Genomic DNA, 21,727 nt, shown 5'->3' with positions numbered 1-21,727 from the left:
TCAATTCTTTGGCACTCAGCCTTCTTTATGGTCCAACTCTCATATCTGTACATGACTACTGGAAAAATCATAGCTTTGACTATACGACCTTTGCTGGCAAAGTGATATCTCTGTTTTTTAATATACTGTCTACCTTCCAAGGAACAAGCGTCTTTTAATTTCATGGCTGCAGTCACAATCCACAGTGATTTTGGAGCCCAAGAAAAGAAAATCTGTCACTGTTTCCGCTCCCCCCCCCCCCACCTTTCTATTTGCCATCAAGTGATATGCCTGGATAACAACATGATCTTAGTTTTTTGAATGTTGAGTTCTAAGCCAGCTTCTATGCTCTCCTTTTCCACCCTCAACAAGAGGCTTTTCACTTTCTGCCATTAGAGTAGTAGCATCTGTATATGTGAGGTTATTGATATTTCTCCCAGCAGTCTTGATTCCAGCTTGTGATTCCTCCAGCCTGGCATTTTGCATGATGTACTCTGCATATAAGTTAAATAAGCAGGGTGACAATCTTGGCAATGCCAACATCATTTGGCATTGCCCTTCTTTGGGATTAGATTAAAAACTGACCTATGCATGCTTCCCCCATTATCAACATTCTCTACTAGAATGGCACACAATTGAAGCTATACTGACGTATTATTTTTACCCAAAGCTTATAGTGTATCATGACTCATTCTTGATATTGTATATTTTGTGTGTTTGGATAACTATATAATGACATGCATTCATGCACCCCATGCATCCATGTCATTATATAGTTATCCTTTGAACACAGACTGCTTCTAACAAATGTAGACAACAAATATATTTGGAATATACTTATAAATATTTAAAAGTATATATTCTTCCTTGCTCAAGGAATATTTACCAAAAATGAACATGTTCTGAGCCATAAATAATATTTCAACAAATTTTAAAGACAGTTTCTTGCAGGCTACATTCTCTGACCTCAACTTAAGAAGAGCTTAGGAGAGAAACTCATGTAATGATACTGCTAAGGAGTCAAGCTTTTTATAAAGTTATCCCCATTTCTTAATACTTGGTTGTTTTTTTTTTTTTTGAGAATTTTATTTATTTATTTATTTTTTGTGCTGGTAAAGTTTTTTATTTTATTTTATTTTAAACTTTACATAATTGTATTAGTTTTGCCAAATATCAAAATGAATCCGCCATTGGTTGTATTACATAGAGAAGACATAGTTCAATTTCTCTTTGAAGACAGTATGAAATATTAGATCAAGGAGAAGAACTTATTTATGGGAGGGTAAGGAAAAGCCAGTTTCAGAATCTTCCCTGTAATCCAGGCATGTTACCAATTTCTAGAGTTTCTTGTGCTGTAGATTTATTTCAAAATTTTGTAGACTCACTGCTGTGTAAACTGAAAATGCTAATGTTTTCAGGTAGGGATTAAACCTGTGTCCCCTGCATTGACAAGTGTACTCTTAACCACTAAAAAACAGAAAAAAAAAGGATGTCATCTGTTCTAAGGAACTAAAAGGGGTGAAGGCACTCAAATAAAAAACAAATCATATCTGAAACCTCCCAAAATATAGCCCCAAAGAATGGTTTTTGATTTTTCTCTTATAAGACATCAATTATTATTTCAATCAGGCTGACCTACTTTTCTTATTTTAACCTTTTCCCATGACCAACTTAAAAATAATTGCATTGTTTAAATAGATTTTAGTGCAGTTCTTCAAATGTGGGGTTGTTCAAGGGTTTTTGTTGTCTTTGAGTTACTCTGCTGATTTGATGCAAAGTCTCTCTAATTTCAAAGCCTTTGAAACTGCAGTTGTTTAAGCTTTACATATTATGAATTCAGTAGATATATCTGTTAAATTTTAACATTACATAGGGATTTCTAATTGTTGAAAAAAAATTTGGAAACGTTAAATATAAATGCCAAACCCCAAATTAGATTATCTTTAAATTAATTACTCTAAGCCTCAGTTCTTCAGCTTCAAACAAAAATTGTCTTTTTTTGGTCATAAACTGTTTTTATTAAAGATATATATAACATATATATATATATATCAATATGTGCTGTGCTGTGCTTAGTCACTCAGTCATGTCTGACTCTTTGCAACTCCATGGACTGTAGCACACCAGGCTCCTCTGTCCATGGAATTCTCCAGGCAAGAATACTGGACTGAGTTGCCATGCCCCACTCCAGGGGATCTTCCCAACCTAGGGATCAAACACAGGTCTTCCATGTTGCAGGTGGATTCTTTACCAGGGGGAGGTAAAGAATGAGCCACCGGGGAAGCCCATATAAATAAAGTATAGTTTAAAATATTTTTGATGTAAAAGTTAGAAACAGTAATGAATTATTATTATAGCAGAAATCAGGTAACAAAAAGTAATAAAATTATCTCATAATCTTAGATCTAAAGTAATTTGAAAAGAACCATAAATAGAGAATAAGAGAAAATATTTCAAATATGAATCAGGAAAATATAAAGTTCAATGAACTTCTCCATAGTTCTGCATCTAGTATCATTCTAGTTCCTATGAGGCTTATTAAGAAAGTAAGTAGCATAGTCTTTAAGTTATGTTAGAAATAGCCAAGTGTTAAACTGGAGCTCCTGAGAACAGCAAGATTCAAGGAGAGGTTGACAAACGTTGGAGATATTAGGAAATTGTATAGATTAAATAGGTGTCTTTGAAGGTTAATAAGGCATATGTGAAAAAAGAGGCCAAGAAAGGAACAGTGAGGTGAGGGGAACAGAATGAATATGATGTGTTCTATACAGGATGGTACTTTTCTTCAAAATCACTCATCCTAAAGAGCAATTGATAAAATTAATTTCCTTTAAAGGCAAGTTACCTCCAAATATATTTGAATTTATATACACAGTCTATTAATTTCATGAGAGGTTTGCCATCACAGTTGCAAAGGTATCATAAGGATTTTTATGTTGACCATTTTTTTTTATCATTTTTAATGTGGAACGCCCCAGTTAAAAATTTGTCATAAATCTGGTAGTACTTGCAAAGTCATTGTTTTTTTTTTTTTTTTTTAAGAGATACTTCTTTTTTTCTATTTATTTTGAAACCATTTTTCTCTTTTTTGAATGATTAGAAGGGTGAGACATTGGAAACATCAAGGATCATATATAAGGCAATTCAAAAAACATTCCTTCAAACCTTCAAAGACTTTGGGGAAAACATGAAAAATCTGTCAGTGAGCCAGCAGGCGGGTGAGGTGATGTTTGCCAGAATGCTGCAGGAACTGTGATGCACATTCTTCTTCCAAATACACTTGTTATTATTCAATTCATTTTCTGTCTCAATAGAATCCCTCTATTATGATGGTTATACATTTTATAGATGTAGAAAGACGTTTTTTTCTTTTGGAGATTTTTATTGGAGTATAGGTGATTTGCTAATAGTTGATATACTATGTTGCATTATTTTCAAATGTACAGCAAAGTGAATCAGTTATACATATACATATATCCACTCTTTTTTAGATTCTGTTTCCATAGAGGCCATTACAGAGTATTAAATAGAGTTCTCTGTTTTGCTATGTGGCAGGTTATCATTCTACATGTCCATCCCGGTCTATCAATGTATCCCCTCCCCCCAACTTACCCCTGGTAACCCTAAGTTTGTTTTCTGCGTCTTTAACTCTATTTCTGTTTTGTAATTAAGTTCGTTTTACCTTTTTTTAAGATGCCACATATAAGTGACATCATGTGATATTTGTCTTTCTCTGTCTGACTTCAGTTGGCATGACAATCTCCAGGTCATGTTGTTGCCAATGGCATTATTTCATTCTTTTATATGGCTGAGTAATATTCCATTGTGTATTTGTACCACATTTTTATTCATTCCTCTGTCAGTGGACACTTAGGTTGCTTCCATGTCCTGGCTATTTAAACAGTGCAGCGATGAACACTGGGGTGGATATATCTTTTCAAATTATGGATTTCTCTGGATATACGCCCAGGCGTTGGATTGTTGGATCATATGGTAGCTTTATTTTTAATTTTTAAAGGACCCTCCCTATTGTTCTCCATAGTGTCTGTACAAGTTTATATTCCTCCCGATAGTGTAGGAGGGTTCCGTTTTATCCACACCTTCTATAGCATTTATCGTTGGTAGATTTTTTGATGATGGCCATTCTGACCGGGGTGAGGAAATAACCTCATTGTAGTTTTCATTTGCATTTCTGTAATAATTAGTGATGTTGAACATCTTTTCGTGTGCTTTTTAGCCACCTGTATGCCTTCTGTGGAGAAATGTCTATTTAGATCTTCTGTCCATTTTTAGATTGGATATGTATTTTTTTTTTTTAATTGAGCCGCATGAGCTATTTGTATATTTCGGAGATTTTAGAGACTGAATGGTAGATGAAATGGTGGTAGTTAACTGATTTTTTTCCGCAACATGCTTTAGAAGATGCAGTAACTGGAGGAGGGGAGCAATTCAAAGGTTAAAGAGAAGACTTGAAGCATGAAAGGTTACTCTATTGATTGGCAAACACTGCTCTTTCTCTTGAGGGTCAAATTTTCATCTGGGCAAGAGCTGATTCATGAAAGGAGTTAGGCTTCTGAGAACCAACACAGAACAAAAAGCCCCTGTTTATTGTTGTTGTTTGTTTTTATCCAAAGCATTTATAAAGCATATAACCTATATGCTTCCATATTCTGCTGAGTCCTGGGCCACAGGGCTTTCAGCTCCCTACCTAATTGCCCTTTGCCTTGTGAAATCAAGGCTTCCCTGATAGCTCAGTTGGTAAAGAATCTGCCTGCAATGCTGGAGACCCCGGTTGATTGCTGGGTTGGGAAGATCCCCTAGAGAAGGGATAAGCTACCCAGTCCAATATTCTGGTCTGGAGAATCCCTTGCAGAGAGTCAGACACAACTGAGTGACTTTCACTTACCGTGAAATCTACACATTTTGGGGGCAATTATTGAGGACTTATTTGTAACCTAAAATTTGATCAATTTAATAAATATTCTTTGAATATTCAAGAGTAATGTTTATGCTATCAAATACAAAATTTGGTATATACCTCATTAATTCTGCTGTTATATGTCAAAATTGAGAGAATTATATAAATATCTACTGAAATTGTGCTTTATGTATTTATAATTTATCATTGTTTTTCTGATAATTCAGTTTAATTATTTCTATTCTAGTTTACTCAGCCTTTTGATTTTTTAAATATCTCCTCATTTCCCTTTTATTTTCCTGTTGTTTAGGTTTTATTTGCAATTTTCTAAGTTTTACTTGACATTTCTATTCTTCTAGAGGTTATTTGAACTCATATTTTTCTCTTTAGATTAAAAAATTAGCATTTTATTAGTATAGCAACTTGAGTACCTGCTCTGTTCCAGTTAGCAAGCTGAATGCTTTTTATATATATTATTTAATTTTTGCCACATCCCTGTAGATATTAATATCCCAATTTATTGATGAGAAAATAGTTCTGTGGAGTTAAGTCACTAGCCTGATAGCACAATGCTAATAATTAGTAGGGGCAGAATTTGAATCCAGACCTTGTGCCTTCTCTTATCCACTAAATTCCATCATCTTGCTAGTTTAAAATATTTTCCACTTTGTCTTTTGTCCCATCACAACTTGTTATAATTAACACGAGCTATTAGATCTAGACTTTTATTATTAGTTCTTTTTTTGGTATGAAATTTTCTTTTAAGGTTTATTTATATTTATATTAAATTTCACAATAATATTGATAAAACTACTTAAACAGAATCTGACATTTTACTAATTACATTGTTTTCTGTCTTGGCAGTTAATATATTTTTGTTGCCTTTGAGAGATACTTTTCTATCTATTTAAAATTTAAAAACTTTATTCAGAATCTGTAAAGTTGTGGCTTTTTAATTTTTCTATATAATTAAATATATAAGGGTACTAAATGGACACTTTCTGAAAATTCATATATTCCTTTCTCTTTCTTTCAAATCAGGGATATTTCCTATAATTTATTTAATTTTTACTTCTAGTCTGGCTCTTCTCTGCTCTTAAGGTACTTTATACTAGATGTTCCGGATACCTCCCCTGTTGATAGTATTTCGTTCAGTGTATTTATCTTTTTTATAAATTTCCACTGAAATCTGGGAGTATTTGTCAAACATGTCTTGTAATTTATTTGCTTGTTTTTGGTGTTATCTAATTAATTTTACTTTATTACCTCCAGTAAAACTCATCTCTCTTGATTTTCACCTGAAAACTATCATTCCTAACTCATGTCATTTCTTTTTTTATACATGCAAAAACTATTGGAAACACAAATAAATTACTTTTCACAAACTTTGCAGTATTTATCAAGTACATTGCAGTTGTAATGGTTCCCCAAATTATTCACTTTTTAGAAAAAGTACTAAAATGTTTCTATTGCCTCCTGATTTGTTTTTTTCATCTGTCATCCTCATGGATTGAGGTCTTTTATGTCTAGTAACCAAAGTTGAGCTGTGTTTTGTCAGAGATTGTTCTTTTAGCTCCTATAGAAGCTTCTATTTTTTGATGTTTCAATTTTTTCCGTTTTGGAGAGAGGCATAGAAACGCTTTGGTGTCTGGAACCTTCATTATTGTAGCAAATAGTTCATGTGTTCACCAGGTACTGAGGGCCAGCTCTGTGTCTGACACTGCTGGTCACTGAAGATATAATGATGAATATGACATACCCAGTCCTTGCTCTTATTTAGTTTACAAATTCTTGGAGAAATCATGTATCAGATAATTACATGGAAATCTATTTAGTTACCAATAGTGGTAAGGGTTATAAAATTTTACTGGGTTCCTGGTGATTTGGAGGGACTGACAGGAGGCTACTGTTCATAGTGTAGTGAACATAGAGGAGATTTTATGTTCCTCTATTGTTAAAAATATTGTTTTATCACTTAATTGAGAAAATGATCATGGCCTTACACATAAATTCTAAAGTAATTCTTAATGGTTACCAAATTGTAACCATATTCATTTGTACTGTGATATTTATTAGATGGTAAAAAACTGATGTAGTATATCTAAGAAACTGGCCTCTGGACATCAGCAGGAGGCAGATATGTGACATAATGAATAATATGTCACATATATATATATATATATATATTATATATATATATATAATAATAATGCAAAAGGAACATATATCAATCAGCATTCAATCAGAGAAACAGAGCCAGAAGGGTATATAAATCAAGAGATTTATTGCATGACTTTGGCTTATGTTATTGTGAGGCTTGGCTAGACAAGTCTGAAGTCCACATAGCAGGCTGTCAAAAAGATAGACTGGAACTCTGGCTCGCACTGAAGCTGCAGTCTACAGGCAGAATTCCTCATCAAGGAATGATAACTTTCAGTCTTAAGGTCTATCAGCTGATTGAGTTCTATGCCTGTGTGCTCAACTGCTTCAGTCATGTCTGACTCTTTGTGACCCTATGGACCGTAGCCCACCAGGCTCCTCTGTCCATGGGATTCTCCAGGCAAGAATACTGGAGTGGGTTGCCATGCTCTCCTCTAGGAGATCTTCCTGATCCAGGGATAGAACCCGTGTCTCCTGCATTTCCTGCATTACAGGTGGATTCTTTACTGCTGAGCCACCAGGGAAGCCCCTGACTGAGTTGGGACCACTCTGATTATCTGAAAATAATTCCCATTACTTAAAGTCAACTAATAATACATTTTAATCACATATAAAATACCTTACCTAGATTAGTAGTGTTTGATTGAATAACTGGGGACTGTAACCTAGCCAGGGCTTCCCGGGTGGTGCTGTGGTAAAGAATCTGCCTGCCAATGCAGGAGATGCAAGAGACACAGGTTCAATCCTGGGATTGGGAAGATCCCCTAGAGAAGGAAATGGCAACCACTCCAGTATTCTTGACTGGAAAATCCCAAGGATGGAGGAGCCTGATGGGCTACAGTCCATGGGGTCACAAAGAGTTGAACATGACTGAATGACTGAGCAAAGACACACGTATAACCTAGCCAAGCTGACACAGAAAACTGACCATCACAAAAGACAATATTAAAATCTTTTAGTATTTAGTATCTTTTAGTGTACAAAACGGAGAAGGCAATGGCACCCCACTCCAGTACTCTTGCCTGGAAAATCCCATGGATGGAGGAGCCTGGTAGGCTGCAGTCCATGCTAAGGGTCTGACACGACTGAGCGACTTCACTTTCACTTTTCACTTTCAGGTATTGGAGAAGGAATTGGCAGCCCACTCCAGTGTTCTTGCCTGGAGAATCCCAGGGACGGGGGAGCCTGGTGGGCTGCCGTCTATGGGATTGCAAAGAGTTGGACACGACTGAAGTGACTTAGCAGCAGTGTACAAAATGGTTTTGAGAAAGGTTTATATTGTCTAGAAATGCAATCTTTGAAAATCAGTCTCAAGTGACTGGAAAATTTTTCCAAACACTTGAATTTGACTATATTTGTGCTGTATTAATCGACTACCTTTCTTCCTCTCACTGTACCTTTTTCCAACACAATTTACTGCATTCTGAATCAGGTGACAGAAGCATTAACATTTGGTTGTGTAAGCTTCTAAATAGCTTTGTTTCCCCACAGATTTTTGAAGAATAACACCACCCACTTTCACTTTTTTGTTAACCATTTTCTTCTTAAATATAGGAGCAGCTACAGTGTCTTCCCTCTCTTTTTTTTTCCCGTCTTCAATTTAGTACTCTCAGTAGTACTGTTCACCCTCACCCATCGCTGCCTGGCACAGAGGGCTGGTTCCAGATTTGTTGTCTTTCCGGTGTCTCTGCCCAACAGCAGAGCCAGCCATGAGAACCATCCTTCTACACTATGTGGTGGATTTGTTGACCCTACAGGAAGAAGCCAGGGCACGTTCTGAGCTGAAACTGTCTCATCTATATTGCTTTAGTTGTCTGACTTTCATTTAGAATGTTTGCTTTTCATTGGCTCAGTTTTAGTTAAAATTAACTGGGAGTGAAACTAAAGTGACAGGAAGCATCTAGGGCCGTCAGTGATTACTGATGGCGTGATATATAGAGAGGAGTTCCAAGAATCAAGGGAAAAGAGAGTTAAAGTTAGAAGAAGCAGCAGGGTTCTTCCCTGGCAGTTCAGTGGTTAAGATTACGTGCTTCCACTGCAGAGGGTGTGGGCCTAATCCCTCGCTGGGGAACTAAGATCACACATGCTGCAATGTGTGGCCAAAAAAATTGAAAACAGAAAAACAAATCAAATCAAATGAGTATTTTCCCATTGGTTTGTACTTTAGAATATAGTTTAGACCAGTGATTCTCAAGTGTGGCCCATAGACCACTATACCAGTATTACTTGGAACCCCTAGAAATGCAGATTCTCAGGCTGAGTCCCAGACCTATTGGATTTAGGAATTCTGGGGGTGGGTCCCCGCAATCTGTTTTATTAGGCCCTCCAGAAAATTCTGATGTAAGCTCAAGTTTAAGAACTCTAAGTTCAAATATATATAAAAACTGTCTTTAAGTATGCCAACTCTTATTCTATACCAAGCTTTTCCTTTCTTGAGGTCCTGTTAGGGGATACTGAGCCTAGTGTCTAGTCCATTACTTTTAGAGCTCTGTTTTTTTCCACAGTGTCATCCAGCCACACTTCCAGTGTGTCTTTCTCATTCCAGAAGGGATGAACACAATCTTTATTCTTGTCTTCTAAGTGAAAGCACAGAAAAATTTTCTAGCATTTCTGGTTCTTTTTATCTTGTTGTTATTCTCAAAATAAATTTCTCTCCTGGTTTGAAGCACGCATGAAATTCTTACATCTAGTGATTTGATATTTTGCAAATTTCCTTTGGGTTCATTTCAATTGAATTTATAATCAGGCTTCCTAAAACACTCGTGCTGGGAAATGACTCTCAACTTTTTGAAGTAACTCACAACAAATTTTCCTCAAAGGGATCCTCTTACAGAAGCTGTGTATATTTGATCATTCTTGCTCACATTTTTCTGTAGTTATCTGTAGTTTCTATAGCATGAAACATAAATTACACTAACCAATGGTACCTACTTCCTTTCAGTGTCCCCTTCCTTTCCTCCAGATTGCAGCATTATTTTAGCCCAATCTTGTCTTTTCTTTTTCTCTGCTCTTATCCTGTCAGATGTCAGATACATTCTATGTGTGTTTGACAGGAGAATGGGGTAAATGCAGTAGAAGGATAAATTTTCTAGTTGAAAGCTAAGGAATATCTAATGGCTTTAGTTTTCCCTTTGGAAAAGGAAGTGAGGTAATTTGTTTAGATTAGAGGGAAGTGAGTAAATTGGAAACATACAGAAATACAGCCATGTTGATAGTTAAAATATGGGAATAATCCTAAACTATGCTAGGAATCACCATTGGCTCCTATTTCTGAGCCATACCCTTACCCAGGACCCCCAGACCTTCCCATGATACAGCATATAAAGGATAGTACTGTTTGCCACCTAAGTTACATACAGTCCTGGTTCTGATCAGTGGATGCTCATTTTTTACTGGAGGTGAAGTCTTTTGAAGATTATTGTGATCAGAGATTTTATGAGAGAGAAAAGTATTTGGTATAAGTGTTGTAGACAGTGAAATAACCACAGAAATTCAGTAGATTTGTGGAGGTCATGTCAAGTGCTCAGTTGCTGGTGGTCAACATGGTTTTATGCTCTTCATCATTAGGGATTTTCTCAGATGAAGGCAAGGAGAAAGGAAATAGTAGAGTTGATGAGGTGTTGGGGTTTTGCCAGAAGGGTTCAATAAAATTACAAAGAGCCAGAAAATTCATATTTCTACCATATTAAGCAAATCTGTTAAAAAAAAAAAATAAAGAAATGGGCAAAAGATGGCCAGTAGGGTGTCCTTTGAATGAAAGCTAGAAAATATCTAGACCACTCTTCTGAGAGTCTTCTTAATCTGTGAGTCTGTATTTCTTATTGTCTTTGAGCTGCTTTACAACTCTGTAAGTTGTAAAAAACTGATGGCAATGCAAATTATTTTTGTTCACAAAGATTGAAACAGATTTTGTCCAGTGGAGATATAAATGATGCTTATCATGTTGGTATTCATTGTTCTTACATTTATGAGCAAATTCATTTCAGCATTTTTAATTGCCTATACATGTGTTTGTTTTTCATATTCTTCTTTGAACTGATTTTATACCTTACTGGATTCCTCATTAATTAGTTAAATAAAACCTCTGACACATGTTCATTCTATGTTTGCATGAGAATCATGATGATATCTGTACCTATATATCTTGTAACAAAGAGTTCATGCTTTTTTTCCCCACTTGACAGATTGGCATTGCCTACCAACAGATACATTCATTCATTCACTTGCTCATTCAGCAAGTCTTTATAGAACACTTGCTATATACTGGTCCCTGAGTTTGATTTAATGTCTCTATGGACAGCTCATGTCCTGCCCTCTTATCCACACTCACCATGCTAGCATCTTAACATCCATCACTTGCTAGAGCGACTTGTTTGCTATGAGCATGTGTTGTTTTTCTTAAGTTTTTAGAAAGAAGCATGTTTTTTGAGAGGTAGACATGGAACCAAAACCAAGACCTCTTCACTCATAGCTTGGTGCCCTCTTCATTCCTCCTTATAGTTCCCCTTCCTGGGATGGGTAATGCCAAGCCAGATATTTATCAATGTAATTTTCCTTCCAGAAAGGCAAAATGGAGCTCTAATGATTAGGAGAAGTTTACATGAATAAAATAAGCAACAGACGTCTGCAAGTTTACCAAGAACATGGCAGGAAGTGCAGTGAAATAAGAAGAGCTGAGCACAGGGATTTTTGTGTACTTTGTCAAACATTCTCCCCCTTGCCATTTTCCTCAGAGACCCATTTACTTCTCTTTGCAGGCTGGCTCGATCCATTTGTATTTATTTGAATGTTTGTTTCTCCTTTTCCTTGTTCATTTTCTCTGTAGCCTTCAGTCATTCCTGACAAGGTGATTTTAGCCTCATTTTTTTGGTTCTTAATTTCATTTTCTTTCAAGAGATGAAAAATTCTACTTTTACTGGGAAAAAAAAGGAAAAGTACTTCATAAAACTTTTAGTCTTGCAGATTGGAGAGAAGATTTGTTGCTGCTATATTAAGAAGGGTTGAAAGATTCTTCAACATAGAATAAAGAGACATTAGTTATGTTGGGAAAAAGAAGAAAAAGAGAAAGATGTTCCAATTATAACTGTTGTCACCGAAAGCATATTTTACTATATTATCTTCAAATTAAAATATTTCACAAATGTTAAAATAGATGTCTCCATGCCAACTTGTAATAATAACATTTATCTGATTTAAGGGAAAACAATGAAATACTCCTGAGTGTTTTTGATGAAAGCATTGGAAATAAATTACACTTGAAAATTGTGTTCTCTTACAAATAGAGAAACAGACTCTTCAAAAACATGCAACATTCTTTGACTATTTCACATAAGTGCAAATTGTTTTTTGAAAACAAATAATTACATGGAGGTGTAACTGAATTTAGAACTGAATTTAGTTGTGAATTTAAAGACATATAGTTGGATCCGTTATAAATTTCCTTTGGTAACAGTTTCAGATATAATAAAGACAGATTCAAATTTAAAATCAATAAGAATAATAAAAAGACTAGTTTAGGGATTTCATGGAAAACATATTCTGGGGCAAAACATGTCTTATATTGTAAGACTCAGAGGAGATTACTAAGTAAAAATAAGTTTAAAAAGAAAAGGCGACAGTGTCAAGTTTATTCAAGGCCCCAGGGATTGGTTTTTTAGCATGTGCTCAAGGAGATGGTTAGGGCTTTATGCATGGCACTGATAAGGCTTTAGCAAGGGAAGCCAATTAATCTCCTTTGTAGTTCTTGTTTTGCAAGATTCAGCTCTTTGCCTATGCTCTCCCTGCAATCTCTGATAGTTGGGCATATGCCCGGAGAAAGGTTCATGGCCATGGATCCTGAATCAGTTGGGTTAACTTTGCCTGTGTTGAAACGTATGCAGCAATTCCTTCAATAGAACTAGTTTCCAACACTCTAACCCAGGTGGCATGAACAATTATTGTTGTCACTGAGTTAATTTACCTCTTCCACCCACTGGTTTAATTGGAGATTGAAAAAAAAGTGTTTACTCATATATGCTCTTGCTTTGGTGAAAAATTTTAGATATACGTAAAGACTGATTTAAATGGGGAATAAGATACAGAAGACACTGAGAAAGAAGAGCAATGTGAATGAGGAGTTGACCTGATGATGTAGGCATGGATGAGATATCTATGAAGGTTTCAAGTTGTGAAATCTTGGAGGAGTTTTATGAAAGAGTAGGTGGTTACCAGTTTGAAATGCAAAGAAGTTAAAAGGAACTACACTTTAAAATGAATAACTAAATTTGTTTACTTAGAGGTCATTAGTGATATTTGAGATGATAAACAAAAATTTATTTTAAATAGTTCTCAGTTCAGTCGCTCAATCATGTCTGACTCTTTGTGACCCCATGAATCGCAGCACGCCAAGCCTCCCTGTCTATCACCAACTCCCGGAGTTCACTTAGTCTCACGTCCATAGAGTCAGTGATGCCAGCCAGCCATCTCATCCTCTGTCGTCTCCTTCTCCTCCTGCCTGCAATCCCTCCCAGCATCAGAGTCTTTTCCAATGAGTCAACTCTTCGCATGAGGTGACCAAAGTCCTGGAGTTTCAGCTTTAGCAACATTCCTTCCAAAGAAATCCCAGGGCTGATCTCCTTTAGAATGGACTGGTTGGATCTGCTTGCAGTCCAAGGGACTCTCAAGAGTCTTCTCCAACACCACAGTTCAAAAGCATCAATTCTTTGGCACTCAGCTTTCTTCACAGTCCAACTCTCACATCCATACGTGACCACCTGAAAAACCATAGCCTTGACTAGATGGACCTTTGTTGGCAAAGTAATGTCTCTGCTTTTCAATATGCTATCTAGGTTGGTCATAACTTTCTTCCCAAGGAGTGAGTGTCTTTTAATTTCATGGCTGCAGTCATTATCTGCGGTGATTTTGGAGTCCCAAAAAATAAAGTCTGACACCTTTTCCACTGTTTCCCCATCTATCTGTCATAAAGTGATGGGACCAGATGCCATGATCTTCGTTTTCTGAATGTTGAGCTCTAAGCCAACTTTTTCACTCTCCTCTTTCACTTTCATCAAGAGGCTTTTTAGTTCTTCTTCACTTTCTGCCATAAGAGTGCTGTCATCTGCATATCTAAGGTTATTGATATTTCTCCTGGCAATCTTGATTCCAGCTTGTGCTTCTTCCAGTCCAGCGTTTCTCATGATGTACTCTTCATAGAAGTTAAATAAGCAGGGTGACAATATACAGCCTTGACATACTCCTTTTCCTATTTGGCACCAGTCTGTTGTTGCATGTCCAGTTCTAACTGTTGCTTCCTTCTCAAGAGGCAGATCAGGTGGTCTGATATTCCCATCTCTTTCAGAATTTTCCACAGTTTATTGTGATCCACACAGTCAAAGGCTTTGGCATAGTCAATAAAGTAGAAATAGATGTTTTTCTGGAACTCTCTTGCTTTTTCCATGATCCAGTGGATGTTGGCAATTTGATCTCTGATTCCTCTGCCTTTTCTAAAACCAGCTTGAACATCAGGAAGTTCACGGTTCACATATTGCTGAAGCTTGGCTTGGAGAATTTTGAACATTACCTTACTAGCGTGTGAGATGAGTGCAATTGTGTGGTAGTTTGAGCATTCTTTGGCATTGCCTTTCTTTGGGATTGGAACGAAAACTGACCTTTTCCAGTCCTGTGGCCACTGCTGAGTTTTCCAAATTGCTGGCATATTGAGTGCAGCACTTTCACAGCATCATCTTTCAGGATTTGAAATAGCTCAACTGGAATTCCATCACCTCCACTAGCTTTGTTCATAGTGATGCTTTCTAAGGCCCACTTGACTTCACAATCCAGGATGTCTGGCTCTAGGTCAGTGATAACACCATCGTGATTATGTGGGTTGTGAAGATCTTTTTTGTACAGTTCTTCTGTGTATTCTTGCCTTCTCTTCTTAATATCTTCTGCTTCTGTTAGGTCCATACCATTTCTGTCCTTTATGGAGCCCATCTTTGCATGAAATGTTCCCTTGGTATCTCTAATTTTCTTGAAGAGATCTCTAGTCTTTCCCATTCTGTTGTTTTCCTCTATTTCTTTGCATTGATCGCTGAAGAAGGCTTTCTTATCTCTTCTTGCTATTCTTTGGAACTCTGCATTCAGATGCTTATATCTTTCCTTTTCTCCTTTGCTTTTTGCTTCTCTTCTCTTCACAGCTATTTGTAAGGCCTCCCCAGACAGCCATTTTGCTTTTTTGCATTTCTTTTCCATGGGGATGATCTTGATCCCTGTCTCCTGTACAGTGTCACGAACCTCCATCCATAGTTCATCAGGCACTCTGTCTATCAGATCTAGTCCCTTAAATGTATTTCCCACTTCCACTGTATAATCATAAGGTATTTGCTTTAGGTCATATCTGAATGGTCTAGTGGTTTTCCCTACCTTCTCCAATTTAAGTCTGAATTTGGCAATAAGGAGTTCATGATCTGAGCCACAGTCAGCTCCTGGTCTTGTTTTTGTTGACTGTATAGAGCTTCTCCATCTTTGGCTGCAAAGAATATAATCAATCTGATTTTGGTGTTGACCATCTGGTGATGTCCATGTGTAGAGTCTTCTCTTGTGTTGTTGGAAGAGGGTGTTTGCTATGACCAGTGCGTTTTCTTGGAAAAACTCTATTAGTTTGCCCTGCTTCATTCTGTATTCCAAGGCCAAATTTGCCTGTTACTCCAGGTGTTTCTTGACTTCCTACTTTTGCATTCCAGGCCCCTATCATGAAAAGGACATCTTTTTTGGGTGTTAGTTCTAAAAGGTCTTGGAGGTCTTCATAGAACAGTCCTTGTTTACTAAAAGTTCAGCAAAGCTTGTAGCCTCAAGGGCCAACAAAGTGGTTAGTACTAGGTATTAAGCTGTCGTTGGCTTAATAGTTAATCAAAGAAATAAAAATGGATAAGACAAACATCAAAACATGGTGAGTTTAAGAGTTTTAAGAAAAGTTAGTGGGAGGAAAATGGAGATAGCAAGAAAGTAGAAAGCCATTTAAAATATTTAACAAACTTGGATTGAGTACCTGCAGTGTGCCAGGCAGTAAGGGGACGCAACACTAAGCAATTAAATATGGTCTCTGCTCTCGTGGAGCCTGCACCCTAGATGGGAGGAGGAAGAGAGTCAATAAGTAGACACATGTGCAAATTGGCAGGTAGGTTGTGGTAAGTGCATAAGAAAAGTAAATCAGGGTAAGAGTTGAGTGGATTGTGGGGGGGGGTGATGGGAGGCACAGCAATGTGTGGTCAGTGAGTGTATCATTTGAGCTGACATTGAGTGAACTGAGGAATTTCTGGGCAACAAACATCATACCCAAGGACATATAAGTTCTTCAGCTTGTGCTGGGGTTTTTGACATGTTTGGACCTTGGAGGAACAGCATTAGACCAGTGCTGATGGAACAGAATAAGTGGCAAAGAGAATGGTAGGAGAAAGAGACAGTTATATTGTGAATTAAGACACCACAAGGAACTGCCTGGTGCTATTAGACATGCCCATGAGTGCTTACGTGCATGCTAAGTCATTTCAGTCATGTCCAACTCTTCACGACCCCATGGACTGTAGCCTGCTGGGCTCCTCTGTCCATGGGATTTTCCAGGCAAGAATAATGGAGTGGGTTGCCATGCCCTCCTCCAGGGGATCCTCCCAACCCAGGGATGGAGCCCGCATCTCTTATGTCTCCTGCATTGGCACTAACGCTACCTGGGAAGCCCATTGCTTACAAACAAGGCTTTTTGATACTTATTGGTGATTAGGAGCAGTACTTATTCACCCATATACCATGTTTCCATGGAGCAGAGGGTTCTTCAGCCCTGTTTCCCAGAAGGTAGCAGTATTGAAGTGATTGCTCAGCACAGCGGGTGACTGCCAGCTCCTGGGCACCTCCTAGGCAGATGAGATAGGTCAGGCTTGTTCTGGGTGACTAGCTATCTCCAGCTAAGGGGGAAGGATGAGGAAGCTTGGCTTTGGTCTTAGTTCCTCATGACGTTCTCCAAACGAGCTTTATGGAGCTCTGTATTCTATACAATAAAACTACTTGATATGCATTTGGTCAATCCTTTGGGTACTCAGGACTTCCAGGGAGCCAGGAAGTGGTGAGAGAGCTTCACCAGCCCCTCTGCAGAGACACTGCCCCTGTGGCCAGGCTTTTGTGTCAGCCTTCCTTTCTTACATCGCTGTCTCATCTCTGATTGCAAGGTTTCCCAATTTTGTCATTACTGACATTTTGGGCTGGATAGTTTTTGTTGTAGGGAATTGCTTTGTGCACCGGAGAATGTTTAGCAGTGTTCCTGGTCTCTCCATGTCAGTAACAACCCCAGCGTCTAGACATTGCCAAAAGTCCCAGACATTTGACAAAAGGCCTTCGGTGATCAAAATTGCCCATGTAGAGAGAGAGCCACTTGCTTAATGAAGTGATCGCAGAGGATGAGAGTCTCAAAAAGAGCAATGAATATGTGCTCCGAGTTACACAAGCAATTGCTGTCTTTCCTGGGATGTCATAAATATTCTACAACACACTACTATTTTCCTCAGAAACTATAGACAGGCTCTTCATTTTATTTTTTTAAGGTTGCGCTTTTCAAACTCATGGCTCAGAATAATCAATACATTTGAAAATCATTTTTGTCCCCAAGTGAGAATAACAAGTAGGAAAAAAAAATAGCAAGGCTTTGCTCTTCCCCGCCTTTGTGAACAGGCAGTTTTCTCTAGTCAAGATGGTAAGTGGCTCATGCGCTAAGATGATTCACCTACAGGGTGCTGTTACATCTAGGTCAAACAATCGTATTTGGTGTATATTTGTTCTCCCTCTGTAGGTGTTTAAAAGTGCAGAACACCTTCCTTTTGTATCTTTTCCCCTATAGCTTCAGCAGCATGTACGGAATTACCACATGGATAGCCTACTTCAGACTTTCCCAAAAGGGATCCTTGACTTTTCAAAGATGAAGTATTTGTCTTCCCGTCTGTTTTCACTCACCTATTATGGGGGAAACATAGGGTCCCAGGGACCTTGTCACAGCCCAGGCTAATGAATACGCAGTGTAGGGCATTCAGGGTTGAGCTGTCTTTATTCTCCTCCATGTGGTAAGTGTGTCAAACTCATTTCCCATCAACCTCATTGTTATGCCATCCCCAAATCATACTATCAATGTATATTTGGTATTATAACTAACATATTTTTGAGTTGCCATAGTATAATGAACAACCCCAGATAGGAAACCAGAGCTTCATTGTTTATGTTCTTCATTAGTGAACTTTTTTCCCCTTTATTTTGCTTGTTGTGATTCATGTTAGTTAACACACTTACTTACTGGAAAGCAGCAGTTTTTCAGTTACAAATTGACACTATTGTCAGAACTTAGCTTTCTCTTCAATTTCAAAACACTCTGTAAAGCCATTGATGATTTTAAAAGAATTCTGGTAAGAAAGGACTTGGAAATCACTGTAGAATATTCTCTGAGGCTATTCATTCAATATACTACTGAAATCAAATGGTCATACAAAATATCTGTCATCTTCAAAGGAGATAACTGAAAACAAGATGTTATCTTTCTTCTACAAATTATGATATATCTGTAGTAGAAATATGGAGAGGAATTTTTGTCAGTTAACAACAGAAAAGTTACTAGAGAAAACCAGAAAAAAAGCAACTGAAGAGAATGTGTGTGGGTGGGTGGGTGAGGGTATACATGCCTTTGTGAGTACAAAGGTCAGGCATGGGGAGAAAGAAATTGGGAAACTCGAGTGAGAGTAAGGGCTTCTTTGTGAAAAGGTACTACAAATATTAGACCTCCCCTCAGAAAACCAAAGACTAGGCAGAAACCTGATTAATATCAGTAAAATTGCAAACAACCTAGAAAGAGAAAAGAGGACCTGTTCAAAAAAATTCTTGAAGACCTAGGATGAGAGAAGTTCCTTTAGAAACTTGATATAATACAGGGAAGCATTAAGTGGCTTAGTTAAGGACATGCTGGGACACACTAAGAAGTGCTATAGGTAGGAACTGAAAACACACTTAAAAAAGGATTGGGACATATTTATTTAGGATTGACAGAGTTATGAATGCCTTCCATGAAAAGGAGGGCTAGACCCAGCCTTCCTTTCTATAACATTGACTGGAAATTCAGCCCAAGCTGGGTGGGTCAAACATGGATCGGAATAAGGAAATTCTTATTAATATTTTCATGTTTTGGTATTGATGTTGAGTGAAATTGTTTGTCGTGATTTTTAACCACCAACTCCTATGCTTTTCATATTCTTCCTTTGAATCACCACTGAAGAGAAAAATCTACGAAAGTTACGTAACAAAGCACAAGGTTGTTTGTCTGTAAATAACTGAATGGTCAGCCAATTTCTGATTGGATTGATAGATACCTGGAAAGTGAAGTGAAGTCTCTCAGTCGTGTCCGACTCTTTGCGACCCCATAGACTGTAGCCTACCAGGCTTCTCTTTCCATGGGATTCTCCAGGCAAGAGTACTGGAGTGGGTTGCCATTTCCTTCTCCAGGGGATCTTCCCGACCCAGGGATTGAACCCGGGTCTCCCGCATTCCAGGAAGACGCTTTAACCTCTGAGCCACCCAGATTGAATTCCTAGCTCCATTAGTGACATCTGTAAATAATAGCCATAGTGATTGATATTTCTATATTAGTTAATGGGCCAGATACCCTAATTTAGTCCTTACAACAACCTTTTAGGCAGGTGCTTCTCTTACTTCCATTTTACAAATGGGTATTCTTAGATACATGGGCTTCCCTGGTGGCTCAGATGGTAAAGAATCCACCTGCAGTGCAGGAGACCTGGGTTTGAACCCTAGGTTGGAAAGATATCCTGGAGAAGGGAATGTCAGCCCACTCCAGTATTCTTGCCAGGAGAATCCCATGGATAGAGGAGCCTGGTGGGCTACAGTCCACGGGGTTGCAAAGAGTCGAACATGACTGAGCAACTAACACTGTCACTGTCATTCTTAGATATAGAGGGGTTAAGTTGCCCAAGGCCATACAGTTATCGAGTGGAAGAGCTGGTATTTGAATCGAGGGTGTGGTTCCCTCCTCTACAATCTTAATCACATGTATACTGTCTACTTCCTGCCAGATTTTTATGATTTCTATGAAGCAGCAACTTAGCCAGGAGGCAATATGAAAACTGTGCAGCGATGATTATGAGTAAAGGAGAAAATAACCCAACAACTGGTTTAATTGGGGATTAGCGGGGATCAGCTTAAGTATTGTCGGCTCCAAATATGCGTGATATAGTTGCAAAAGTGGAGATGGTAACTGGTTTAAGCCAACTATAAATATATGGTATTATCTGGAAAACTTGATGGGGTTTTATTTTTTTTCTCCTCCTTTAAGAAGTTAGGTTTATAAGACCCTTCAAACTTTTTGTGTAAAAGAGCAAATACTCTGACAAGTAACATTTTTTTTTAAAGTGACACTTTTACAAGACTTTAAAGTGAATGTTTGAGTTAAAGTGTGTCTTAAAAAGACAGGCCAGACACAGAAATGCTATGAGGTCAAAACAAGGTTATGGAAATGCTTTAGAAAAAATGGGAGGCACAGAATTATTTAGAGATGAGAAGTATTGTGTTTGTAAGAGGACTTTCTAAGTTCTCCATACTGTTTTCCCCAGGTGATTTTAAAGGTAGCCATGAGAATGTAGGAGCTGGTAGTTGAAAATAATGACAAAGAATTGAGTCCTAATGATAAAAAAAAAAAAAAAAAAAAAAAAAAAACCCTTACAAACTTAGAATGGCCATTTCCCTGACCAAAGTATATGGAGCTAGATCAAAGACATGATTTGTTAGCTTAGCCCAATTATTTTTAAGCATTTTCCCCAAAACCCTTGGCATCTTTTCTTCAAAGAAACTTTGTGAAGAAGTCTAGTATGTAGAACACACACAAGCTCAAGCTGATACTGGGGTGGGAGTGGAAAATCTGCTGGAGTTGCAAAGACACCCTCTCTTCTGGATACATCTTATTCCTCTTGAACAGAACCAAGATTTTTAACATGGAACTGAGCCATTTCTGGATTAGCTTGTTGTTGTAAATTTTGGCTAAAGCCTTGAAATAACAAGGCATAAAAGACATTATATACCCCAGCCCCCAAGTTTAACAATATGAATTTTAAGTTTTGTCAAGCTGGTACCTTTTGAATACTGTTCTTTTTAAAAGTAAGCTAAATCCATGTTCTCTAAAACATATTGGCAAAGAATCTCACATTGATTTTTCTTGATTCAGTTTCATTTCATTGTTTATATCTTTCTGTTGCATTCTCTGTGGCACCAGCAGCTATAGAATTTATAAAGCTATCTAGATGGCAAGAAGCAAATATGCTACAGTTACTTTGAAACTGAGTTTGAACTTGAATCTATCTGGTATATTTTTTCCACTTGAAGAGATTGAACATGTTGTGTTATCTATAATAAAACCTAGCATTATTGGAGAGAATGCTGGTCCTAAGAATCGTATAGATTAAGTGATATATTGCCTTTATTGTTTTTTCTGTCATTTTTTTCTTCCAGTGCTTTCTTATCTACTGGTCTCTGGGGAAAGCTCTAGTTCCCCTTCCACTCTGCTCTTTAGAATCCCAAAGAGAAGGTGTTTGGCTGTGAATGAGTTAGTTCAGTTCAGTCACACAGTCGTGTCCAACTGTTTGTGACCCTGTGGACAGC

The sequence above is a fragment of the Bos indicus genome, chromosome 20 (assembly GCF_029378745.1).
Source record: "Bos indicus isolate NIAB-ARS_2022 breed Sahiwal x Tharparkar chromosome 20, NIAB-ARS_B.indTharparkar_mat_pri_1.0, whole genome shotgun sequence".
NCBI lineage: Eukaryota > Metazoa > Chordata > Mammalia > Artiodactyla > Bovidae > Bos > Bos indicus.
The sequence above is the reverse complement of the archived record's forward strand: the minus strand, read 5'-3'. Positions refer to the sequence as shown.